The following is a 12,466-nucleotide window of genomic DNA, read 5'->3' as shown; positions in this document are numbered from 1 at the left end:
TCTGCAAGTGGCACATTAAGCTGCATGGTGGATTTAGACTTTGCTAGTACAAAACAAAAAAAAGAGGTTTCTGGGCTACACGCTGCTTGGATAAAAGCATAGACCCACGATAGCTCCCAGAGCTGGTGCTAAAGTACCGCCATGTTGGGAAGCTGAGGTGGGTGGAGCCAGCAGCCACAGCTGCTGCAGTTTAAAGCAATAGATTCACAATAAGACAGATTCACATGTAATAGTTTACAATGTGTGTAAAATATACGTAGGCTTGAAAGAGACAAAATAGGTGATATATACAATTATATAAACAAATACATAGTTTTAAAAAATAAAGTCTTTAAAGAGACAGTAAAATTTATATAAAAATAAGCCATGTAAAGATGAATATTGCACAGAGAATCTGGATTGTGTTGTCTTTGGGATTTTTAACTGCAGAAAAACATTTGATCATAAAAGATGTTGAGTTAAATCAATATGTATATTTTAAAGATACCTTGACTTCAAAATTTGGATGTAAGGATGTGTTGCTTTGGAAAGGAGACTCTGCTTTTGTTCCCACAGAAAGCCAGAGGCTATGGATTTGTTCCAGATTAAGATACATCAGGTTTGACCAGCCAAGACCCCCTGAAAGGTCTCTGATGACACCATGGCCCAGATGATCCAACATCCAGAATGGTTTGAAGGCAACTGGCTCAGACGATACAGCCTCACGAACTACTCCATGCTCCTAAAATTTTCTTTGTGTCCCCATAAGATACAGCGCCCCCCCTCCAGCAGGAAGTAGTAAGAGAAGCTACGCCCAAATTCCCAAATTATATGTAATTTTACTTTGTTAAGGTTAAAACCTTCCTTTTTGAAAAAAAAAAAAGAAAAGGGGAAGTGCTATGGGATGTTCTGTATGGCAAATGTGTTGCTCTGATTGGTCAATAAATAAATCACTGATTGGCCATTGGCTAGGCAGGAAGTATAGGCAGGACAAGGAGGAGAATAAAGCTGAGAAGTGGAAGGCTGAGTCAGAGAGACACTGCCAGCTGCCACGATGACAAACAGCATGTGAAGATGCCAGTAAGCCACGAGCCATGTGGCAAGGTATTGATTAATGGAAATGGATTAATTTAAACTGTAAGAACAGTTAGCAAGAAGCCTGCCATGGCCATACAGTTTGTAACCAATATAAGTCTCTGTGTTTACTTGGTTGGGTTTGAGGGGCTGTGGGACTGGCAGGTGAGAGAGATTTGTCTTGACAGTGGGCCAGGCAGGAAAACTCTAGCTACAGTACACAATATTTTGGGGAACACAATACCACCACAAGTCTCTACCTGTATGTACACCTTTGATGCCAGAAGAGGGCATCAGATCCCACTCTAGATGGTTATGAGCCATCATGTGGTTGCTGGGAATTGAATTTAGGACCTCTGGAGGAACACCAGTGCTCTTAACTGCTGAGCCATCTCTCCAGTCTGATGTGTGATTTCTGATGCAGGGACATAAAATTCTTCCAATTTCTGCCTTGTTACCTCCAGGGTCACCATCTCAGGGGAAACCAGTTACTATGCTGTGAAGACACCAAAGCAGTCTGAAGGCAGCCCACAAGGGAGAAACTGAGGCCTCCCACTAACAGCCAGTATCAATTCACCAGGTATGTGTGTTGGGTACCTGGGAAGGGACCCCAGATCCCAATCTTACGTTTACATGACTACAGCCCCAGGAGACATCTTGGCAGTCATGACATGAGACACCCTGAGCTGAGATTGCCCAGCTAAGCTACTCCTGGATCCCTGGACCCACTGGATCTAAGAAACTTCTATAAAAAGGTTGCTTTAAGCCACCAAGCTTTAGGATGTTTAGTTACACAGCAACAGAATCAAGTTTAATAGGTCCATACAAAGCACACAGGACGAAGTCAGAAGGGAAGAAATGGTCATCCTGACCGATTAGAACCTGACAGCTTCTTTTCTGATCCAAAGGACTGCAGCACAGCAGAACACCTCTCTCTAGGAGGCTACAAGGTTTGCCAGCTCTCCATGGAACAAGTTACGTTCTTCATATGTGATCAGCCAATTACAATGTCTTGGCAAGCCAAGCTTGGAGCTGTGGCCTACAGGGTAATTACAATGTTTCTGCAACGGAAGGACAGTGGTAACTGTTGCAACAAATGTGCCTACGATGTAACTCTTCCTGGGATGATGGGAATTCGAACCTACTTATCCTAAACAGTATATCAGTGACAAACCGAGGAAACTGTCCCACCCAAGTCTATCTCTGTGAGTCAGTGGGTTTACAAGAGTTACCCACTGGAGTATGGATGATGTATTACTTACAAGAGAATGGTTAATTCAAAGGCAGCTTGATTGCTGAAAAGCCTGCACCAGCATGGGTGACAGAAATGGATCCCTGGAGTTCCCTGCACGCACAGCTTGTAGGCAGCTGGGGCAGGGAGAGGGTGTGTGAAGAGCCTTCTCTTCATGGCCATTGTTTTATACCCCTGGGGAGGAACCTTTGTGAATCTTGTAAGTTGCAGGAGCTTCCTCAACCTTGCAAGTTTCCTGTGCTTCCTGAGTCTCAAAAGCCTCCTTCCTACTTCTAAGAGGGAATGTTTGAATTCAGAAGAAATAATTTGATTATGCATTGTTACCACTGTGAGAATCTACTGAAAAACAAAGATTTCAGAAGCCCACCCCCAAGTAGCTCTTAGCTAGTCCTAGAAAGACAAAGCCCTTACAACTTAAATTTGCAAATGGGTTTGAAAAGCACTTCATCGTCAGTCTGATTGACAAGCCCATGTTGACCCCTGTCCTAGTAAGCATTAAGTGTCAGTCTAGAATAATCTGAGAGAAAAGCCTCAGTTGAGAAATTGTTTTCCTTGACTGGCCTATGGACATGTCTGTAAGGGGTTGTCTTGATGGTTAATTGATGTAGGAGGACCCAGTCCACTGTGGGCGGTACTATTCTCTGGGCAGGTGGTCCTGGGTTGTATAAGGAACCTGACCGAACATGAGCCTCAGCAAGCCAGAGGCAGAGCCAACAAACAGCATTCCTCCATATTTTTTTTCTTCAAATTTCTGCATTTACTTTCCTCAATGATGGGTTGTGTATAAGCCAAATAACTATTTCCTCTCCTAAATTGCTTTGATCAGAGTGTTTTATCACAGTAACAGAATGAAACTAGAGTAAGCCCCTAGTCAAATCTCATGCTATGGAAGCCCCCAGCCTTGATGGCTTGTCATTGCAGGGGTCTGGTTGGGCTCTGTGGCCTGGCATCAGTCTAATTCCTGCCCCATCTTTGAAGGCATCATAAAGCCTAGGTGTCAATACTTGACAAAAGAATGTGTGATGATTTTGGCTGTCAACTTGATGGGACTTGGAATCACAATGGAGATACACCTCTGGGTGTGTCCATGAGGTGTTTCCAGGTTTAAGTGAGGGAGGGAAGACCCATCCTGACTGCGAGTGGCATGGGCCAAGGCCATGAACTCGATAAAAAAGGAGAGGCTGAGCTGAGCATCAGCCTGTGTCTTTCTCTGCTTCCTGACTGTGGATGCCATGTGACCGGCTACCTTGCTCTCTGCCACCACGACCTTCTGCCATGATGGACAGTTTCCTCAAACTGTATCTAAATAAGCCCTTCTTTCCCGAAGTTGCTTCTTGTCAGGTACTGTTCACACCAACAGAGAAGTAGTGAATCCAGACTGCTGGGAGCCTCTCCGGGCTCTAGTCTCAGGACTTAAAGAGAGAGTTAAACACCGGGCCTTGGAAACAGGCAAATTAGACTCCAGCCCAAGATGAACAGCTCCCTAGCTGTATGCTATGGTCAGTTACCTAACCTGGCTAAACCTTGCTTTGCTCATTGTTAAAATAAGGGCTGTATTAGTTAGCTAGGGTTACTACAACAAAGTACCATAGCCTTGGTGGCGTAAGCAACAGGACTTTCTTTTCTTATAATTCCAGAGGCAAGAAGGCTGAGATTGACCTTCCCACCTGGTTGATGCCTCCAGAGACCTCTGTCCTTGACCTGTAGGTGGCCTCTTATCCCTGTGCCTTCCCAAAATGACTGTGACCTAAGTCCCCTCCCCCTCTTACAACGATAGTGCTGATTTGGAGCTTCCTGTGTGACCCAATTTTATCTTAATGACTTCTTTAAATATGGTTGCATTCTGAAGGCGTAAGGGACACTAAGGTCTTGAGGAGGCAATGTGTTGCTGTGAGGACAGCAAGATGAGGGCCTGAGCCTAGGGTGCTTCAGGCCATCAGAAGGTGGAAATTCGGATTTCCATTCCCACCGATTCTGGTGGCATTGTGTGGAAAAATTGCCTTTAAGAAGTGGGTGGCACACAGGAAAAGTGGCTTTTGTTTCAACGATAATCCCCTTAAAACATCTGGTCTGCCCCCACCCCCAGCCGGCGCGAATGGAGCCACCATGAAAAGGTGGCGCTGGGTCTTAGCAGCTGTGACAGCCAGGCTGCTTTCCTGAGGAGCCCTTTGCCCGACCTCGCGGAATCTGAGCTTTAGCACTTAAGACTGGGTTTCTTTTCAAAGGCGCTGAAGGCTCAAGCACTTCGTTGCACCTAATCCTTTTTCAGAAGAAGGGGGGAGGCATTTTAATGCAGCCTCAAAATCCTCACTTGGGTTGACAAAGGACCCTGGTGGATTTTCACACTCCCGGGAAGGCCTGGGTACCAGAAATGAAGCCGGCAAACCCACACAAGGACTGAGAGGCAGCAATCAGGGAAGCTGAGGCCCTTCCCGCCTTGCAGGAGTGTCCCATGTGGGTTGGATTCCTCTCCTTGGGCGAAGTTGGCTATGCCGAGTCCTGTCGCCACCTCCGTAGTCACAAGGGAGCGTCTCACTCCTCAATATGCATGGCTGTACAAGCTGGAGCAAAGGTGAATCTGTACATGCCTGTTACTCATTAGACTGCGAAGTGGAAAGGAAGTGGGGAGGTTGGAGTCCCTAAAGATGACAAACAGAAAATCCTATAACCACAAAGATTAACTAACTCTGAGATGACTCTGATCTTTGGATGATGGCACTATGTCCCTTGTCTCTGACCACACTCAAGGACCATAGTCCCCTTCAATAGGGTGGGGTTTCCAAGAAATGAAGGCAGGCAAGGTGGAACTGGGGACATGAGCTGAACCTGGCCCGGGAACTCACCCTGTCTGGATCTCTCCTTTTTTGCGCACTTGGATCCGTGACCTCCGCCTTTCCTTCCAGCGCTCATACTTGACGCTTACGTAATTCCATCAGCACCCGGGCTGGCAAGCCTTGGCCCTCTGGGTCAGCCCACCCAGCCATCCAGTACTGGTTCCAAAAGGTGGCATTCACGTTGAAAGGAGAGTGCTAATTAAATTTGAAGTTTTAGGTAATGAATTATTTTAAAACTTATTTGCCTGTAAACATTGCTCTGAGAATGAGTGTCTACTGCCATTATTCCTGTTTTCTGAGTGGGAAGTCAAAGACAGAGAAGTTACGTCATTTAAGGTCATCCAAACAGGAAGTTACAGAGGTGGGATTTAAACCTGGGCATCACAGTGCCAGAGTTGTCCCTTTGCTTGGCTCATCAGCAACCTTTGGAGTGAAGAGGTGGGTGGCATCTCAAGCCAGCAACAATGTGCTGGTCCAGACAGACCTCTGCATCCCCTAGGCCACTCTGCCTCTGACTGTGGGAAAAGGTGAATTATGCTCTTGGTAGTTCATTATATCCCAGCCCCAAGGTGGGGTCTGGCTCAGAGAGGACGCTTAGTAAACATGTGTTTAATAATGGAATGAATGATAAACACAGTGTGGCGCTTTGATGAGAAATGTCCCCATAATTGTGGGCATTTGAACACTTGGTCCCAGTTAACGGTGATGCTCGGGGAGGTTTAAGGGGTGCACCCTTGCTGGAAAAAGTATTCTGCTTAGGGCTGGGCTCTGAGGGTTCAAGGCCTCACCATTCTAGCAGTTTGTGTTCCCTCTTCCTGTTTCTGCTCCCCTGCCTGCCGCCTGCTATGGTCCTGTTACCACCATCCTGGACTCTGACCTGGAACCATCCGCCAAAACACTCTTTCTTCTCTAAGTTTTCTTTATCACAGCGACATAAAAGTAACTAATACACACAGCATGTGATCTTGTGATCTGTGTAGGAAACTTGGGAAACAAGGAGGGAAAGTGTTAAAAAACAAAACAAAACAAGAACTCCCACACTCTTTATATTGACCTCAGATATTTTGTTTTTTTTTTTGTTTGTTTGTTTTTTTGGTTTTTCGAGACAGGGTTTCTCTGTGTAGCTTTGCGCCTTTCCTGGGACTCACTTGGTAGCCCAGGCTGGCCTCGAACTCACAGAGATCCGCCTGGCTCTGCCTCCCGAGTGCTGGGATTAAAGGCGTGCGCCACCACCGCCCGGCGACCTCAGATATTTTGAATGGATGAAACTGATGGCCAGAGCCCTGGCTATTCAAGTCTTGCCCTTCTCCTCAACCTTGCCCCTCCCAGCTCTGGAGTATTCCGTAGGTTCTATCTCAGAAGGGGATGTCACACCTGTCCACACTGAAGTGTGGTGGAATCGTTGCTCCACCCCTTAATGCTGTGGCTGGGAGATGATGCTCTCTGCCAAGCTGTTTCTCTCCCTCAGGTGTCTCAGAGGCCATTGCACTTGGAACCGTTAGACCCGAGGTCGAAGCCCAGCATTGCCACTTAATGAGCATGTCAAAAGCTTGGACAAGTCATTTAGTGCCTCTACTTCTTCTCTCTAAAGGAGGTTGAGCTAGAAAATAATGAGTCCCGCATGTCAAACACACCTCTCCTATCACATTCATGCACACACACACATATCACTGGCTACATTCTATTAGAAAAATTAAACTGAAAGCAGAGGAAGTTGTTTCCATATTGGGAGTTGAAAGCCTCAAGTTCTTATCCTGTCACATCTTTCCAAGTAACAGAATGTTTTGAACCAAATCCCAACTATTATACAGTACAATGTCATATGTGACTAGGTAGGATGTAACCCTAAAACATAAGGATTCTCTATTTGAACAAGTTAATTGTCATGCTTTAAAAAAGATGGAAAACAATTTCTATTTTATCAAATGACCAGTGGGACTGACTATGCTTGTTTCTGTGGAGCAGTGGTTCCCAACCTTCCTAAGGCTGAGACCCTTTAGTACAGCTCCTCATGTTGCAGTGACACCTGCCCATGAAACTGTTTTTGTTGCTACTTCCCAACTGCAGTTTCACTACTGTTATGAATTGTGATGTAAGGATCTCTTTTCTGATGAACTTAGGCAACCCGTGTCAAGGAGGTTGCGACCCATGGATCGAGAACCTCTGCTCTATTGGCAAGTTATTGTTGCTTCGTATTTCCCAGTGACGTTTTCCTGTGTTCCCAGTCGCTGATAAAGAGTACCTGGAGATGTCAGAGTTTTGGCCACAGTCAGAGCCTGAAACAATAAAATGATTACCTCCCCCCGCACCCCCTCCCCCCGCAGCAGGTGCTCAGTGCACCACTCGGAAGGGTGGTTGTTGTACTACCGTGAGAACAACAAAGACTGTCTTTCAGAAGCTGGTCCTTGTCCCATGGAGGAGACTCAGATCCCTGTGAAACTGCTCTCTCTCATCCATCCACTTCTCAAACCTGTACTGACGTCTACAGGATGCCCTGACTTAGACTTGATGTGCGGCCGGGTGTGGTGGTGGATGCTCCATGAGACAGAGATGCAAATTGGGAAGTGAGCACTTGGGTTTCATTGGCTGAATACTAGTAAGAAGGATTGGTGTGAAACTGTCCCTGTGTTCGGTAAATCTGAATAATCTTTAATCTTCATGTGCCCACTGAAGCAGCTTACGGTTTTATGAATCATGTTGACCTGTGTTGAGGGGATGCCAAGGAGCCAGACATTCCTAGCACTCAGGGCCTACCCTTGGAACTGGCCTTTGCAAAGCAGTGGCGGGCTGACCCCTGTGGGAGTTTTCAATGGATTCTCACTCCCCTGTGTCACTTTGTAATGTTTGGCAATTTATTTATCCCTTTTACTTGAAACATCTTGATCAAGGCTACAAACCACAGAGTTTCCAGAGCACATTCCTGGCCCTGTCATTCCATGGTTCTTTGTAGAAGGTGTATTTTGTTTATCCTCTCTGGAAGTATTTAGGATTTTGTTTGGACAGTGAGTTAGTAAATCAATTTGAGTCCACAATACTGGGCACAACTGGGAAAGTTGGGGACTGGATACATGGGGAAGTCCACAGAGTACCTCTGTGGGGGACTGTCTGTCATTGTCTGTAGACCTTCCAAATGGACATTGTAGCTTGAGTTTTCTTGACTGGCCCACAGTCAGGAAAAATCTCTGCCACCCGCCAGTCCCACAACCGCTCAGACCCGACCAAGTAAACACAGAGACTTATATTGGTTTCAAACTGTATGGCCGTGGCAGGCTTCTTGCTAACTGTTCTTACAGCTTAAATTAATCCATTTCTATTAATCTATACCTTGCCATGTGGCTTGTGGCTTACCGGTACTTTACATCTTCCTTGTCCTGATGGCGGCTGGCCGTGTCTCTCTGACTCAGCCTTCCACTTCCCAGCTCTATTCTCCTCCTTGTCCCGCCTATACTTCCTGCCTGGCCACGGGCCAATCAGTGATTTATTTATTGACCAATCAGCAACACATTTGACATACAGACCATCCCACAGTAGGACATTGGACATTGTGATGTGGTGTGGCCCTGTAAGTTCATGACAGCACTTTTTCTCTTAGTGGTTTCCTTCACAGGCCGAAACATTTACCTGAGGTTTTCATTTCTCTTGTTTTAAGGGATTTTTGTTTATTCTCTGAATTGATTTATTATTTGAGACAGGTCCTAGCTGGCTTGGAACTTGATATGTAGACCAGGCTGGCCTTGCACTCGCAGAGATCCCTCTGCCTCTGCCACTCAAGTGCTGCAATTAAAGGTGTGTTCCACCATGCCTGACAGCATTCTGAAATTTGTTCTTTTAAATTTACCTCATCTAAGAAATGAGATCAAAAATAAACAAATGGGTTTACACCAAATTAAAAAAAAAAAAGCAAAAAACAACTGAAGAGCAAAAGAAGCACCACAGCTAAAACACAGCCCGTGGATTTGGAAGAACACGCTCACAAATCCTATATGGAGTAAAGAGCCAAGGGTGATCACCAAAATGCATAAAGAACTCAAGCTAGGGATGGCTAGAAGGTTCAGAGGGCACAGGTGTTTGCCACCAGCCTGTCAACCTGAGTTCTCAACACCTGAGGTCCAAATGGTAGAGGGAGAAATACTAACTTTTTCAAGTTGCCCTTTGACCTCCAGATGTGCACCATGCATGTGCAAGCCTGCACACACACCAAATAAGTAAAAAAAAAAAGTGTAAAATTAAAGAATGCAAAGTATTCAGTATCAAGAAAACAAACCATCTTATTAAAAATGGATAGAGTCTCAAATGGACATTTCTCAAAGGAGGACAGACACATGGCCAAAAGATATGTGGAAAATGTTCGACATTTCAAGTCATCAGGAAAATTAAAATCTCAGTGACTTACTAGTTCATATCTACTGGACTGGCTATTACCAAGAAATGTAAAAGGGGGTCAAAGAGATGGACCAGCAGTCAAGAGCACCTGCTACTCAATCGCGGGGCCAGAGTTTGGATCCTCACACCCATATCAGGTGACTCACAACTGCCTATAAGTCCATCTCCAAGGGATCTGACACCCTCTTCTGGACTCCTTGGGCACCTGTAACACATGTGCACATATGCTCACATAGACACACACACATACACACACACACACACACATAGACACATACATATAGACACACACATAATGAAATCAATATTTTTTTTAAAAATATGAAAATTAACATGTTGGTGACAATGCATAGAAAAGAAACAACTGTATGATGTTTGGGGGTAGATATCCACTTCTGAAAAAGAGTTGGAAGCATCTTCAAAACCTACAAATAGAGAAATAGAGTTATCATGTGATGCAGCAGTCCCTTTTCTCGGTATACATCCAAAGGAATTGAAATCAACATTTGAAATCAAAAAGAAAGGTATTCATCCCTACATTCACTGTAAAGTTATATAATAGCTAAGATGTGGAAGCCATTTGTCAACTGACAGGGGATAGAGAGAGTATATGTATGTATATGAACATATATAGATGCATGCACTGTGTGCATATATGTGTGTATGGTTATATCTATATACACACAGAGAGACATGATGGCATAGTATTTAGCCCTGACAAACAGGAACTTCTTTCATTTAGAATGTAGATGAGCCCAGAAGACATTATACAGACTAAAGGAAGCCAGATACAGAAACACTGATAGCCCAGGACCATACTTACGGATGTAGTGAGTGAATTGGAAGGAGCGGGGAGAAGAATCGTAGTCTTCAGGGGCTGACGGGTGGAAGGATCATAGAGAATGGAAAACAGGAAAATGGTGGTCAATGGACTTGAGAATCAGTCAGACAGGAGGCATAGGTCCTGCTGATGAATTGCACCACATGGTGACTGCAGGGAATAATGCACTGCAAACTTTAAAAGAGCAAAATGAGGTGATTTTAGCTAGTGTAATCACTAACAAATGATTAAGGATCTGAACCGATAGAAAAACATTTTCTTCTCCCTTTACAACTTCATACTTTGTAAATCTTTCTCTGGTTCTGTCTTTTCTGGTAGAGACTGTTCTCAAATACCAAGTGATCTGTAACTGTCCCTTCCTACTGAAGAATAGGACATTAACAGCTGGTGGCAAGCTCTGTGAACACTCATGGGGCTCTGCAACTCTGGACTTAGGTACAGTGGTGCTCATGTCCTTGGGGGAACCCTGAGTGGTCGGTGTCTATGGGTCTCTACAGCCACATCACTGGAAAAGCTTCAGTGAAGACTCCTATGTGAAGGCTCTGGTCCTTATGATCATTATTCTTGGAAAGATTAGGCAAATAACAAAACGATCTCAATATTCAGCCTAGGGACACTTTCATGACCATGAGGGCTGGGACTAAGCACATGTCATCTGTCATGGTTCTTAGTACCTAGGATGACATCTAGACCACCCTTGAATAAATATGAATGGATGACTCCATTGTATGCTTCGTGAAGCAATGATAAAATGTTTTCATTTTGTGTTTCCCACAGTTTCTGGAGCAAAAAGAGAACTTCAGCAAACATCTTCTCAAAGACTGAATGTTCTCCCACCAGATAAGATGGTTGTGATGGCTGGTCTTATGTCACCTTGACACAAGCCAGAGTCATCTGAAAAGAGGGAGCCTCAATTGAGAAAATGCCTCCAGAAGATCAGGCTGTAAGGCATTTTCCGAATTAGTGATTGATGGGGGAGGGCCCAGCCCATGGTGGGTGATACCATCCTTGGGCTAGAGGTCCTGGGTTCTATAGGAAAGCAGGCTGAGCAAGCCAGGAGGAGCAAGCCAATAAGCAGCATTCTCCATGGCCTCTGCATCAGGTTCCTGCCCTGTTTGAGGTCCTGTCCTGACTTCTTTTGATGATGTGGAAGCATAAGCGGAGTAAACCCTTTCCTCTCCAAGTTGCTTTAGCCGTGGGGTTTCATTGCAGCTGTAGAAACCCTGGCTAAGACAATGGTCCTGGGCCAGTTTGCTGGGCAAGCCCACACCACCCCTGTCACCTCTGCCCTTACTGGTAGCTTTGTCACATCCCTCCCAGTGTCCTTCAGCCTCAGCACCCTGGCCTTCCCTCCATCAGGAAGGGGACCGCTGGCACCTCTCCCCTTCCACGTGCACTCCAGCATCCCCACATTCCTAGATGACTCCCACTTACATTTCTTGGGCACCCTTTTCCTTCTCACTCCACAATGGGGCCGGGGTGTCTAGCCAGGACTCACCCAGATGATTTGGTCATCTGGGATGCAGAGGATGATGTTACTCCTTTTATTTTTTAATCTCACTGTTTACAGTTGTCCTGTTCTGCTCTGTATTTTAAAGCATTGAGAATATGTGGACGCGGTGGAATGTGCTTCTTTATAACTTAGACACACACTTAAGGTGTGCCCGAAGTCATTTTTGTTTGTTGGGGTATGTGGTTGAAACAGGCAACCTCCCTGGGACTCCTTCTGCCCATGCATCCTACCCACATTTTCCAGGGCCAGCAGATGCCCCACCCTGCCAGCCCTCCACCTACTCTGGCCAGCTGATTTTCAAGAAACTGACTTTGTTGTTTTCAAACAGAGTCTCATGAAGCCCACACTAGTCTTGAGCTCTCTATTTAGCCAAAGATAGTCATCCAACTCCTGATTCTCCTGCTTTACCTCTGCAGTGATGGCATTACAGGCTTGTTTGTATCATTCATTCATTCATTTGTGGTGCTGGACCTCAAACCCAGGGTCTTAAACAGGTCTTATATATGTCAGGCAAGCTCTGCACCATTGATCCACACTCCTAGGCCCTATTTTTAACTCTTGCTGTGTTTCTAGGTAACACCCTGAACTTT

At 45.3% G+C, this 12,466-nt stretch overlaps 1 protein-coding gene across 11 annotated transcripts in view; it reads left to right on the top strand.

Moving 5' to 3' along the window:
• Positions 1–1,366: 1,366 nt before the first annotated feature.
• Positions 1,367–12,466, top strand: part of CUNH21orf62 (chromosome unknown C21orf62 homolog) — a 113,460-nt gene continuing 102,360 nt past the window's right edge. For 8 of the 11 annotated variants that reach the window (XM_052741150.1, XM_052741148.1, XM_052741147.1 and 5 more), the window contains exons 1-2: positions 1,497–1,633; positions 11,141–11,306. The gene's annotated coding sequence lies outside the window, so the exon portion shown is untranslated. Of the gene's footprint in view, positions 1,634–11,140; positions 11,307–12,466 lie in introns of all 11 variants that reach the window. The other 3 variants (XR_008218914.1, XR_008218915.1, XM_052741149.1) reach the window with 3 other exon arrangements.

Source organism: Peromyscus californicus, unplaced genomic scaffold, assembly GCF_007827085.1.
Source record: "Peromyscus californicus insignis strain IS unplaced genomic scaffold, ASM782708v3 Scaffold_16__1_contigs__length_79575227, whole genome shotgun sequence".
In the NCBI taxonomy this organism is placed as follows: domain Eukaryota; kingdom Metazoa; phylum Chordata; class Mammalia; order Rodentia; family Cricetidae; genus Peromyscus; species Peromyscus californicus.
This window is presented reverse-complemented; position numbering and strand designations above follow the sequence as displayed.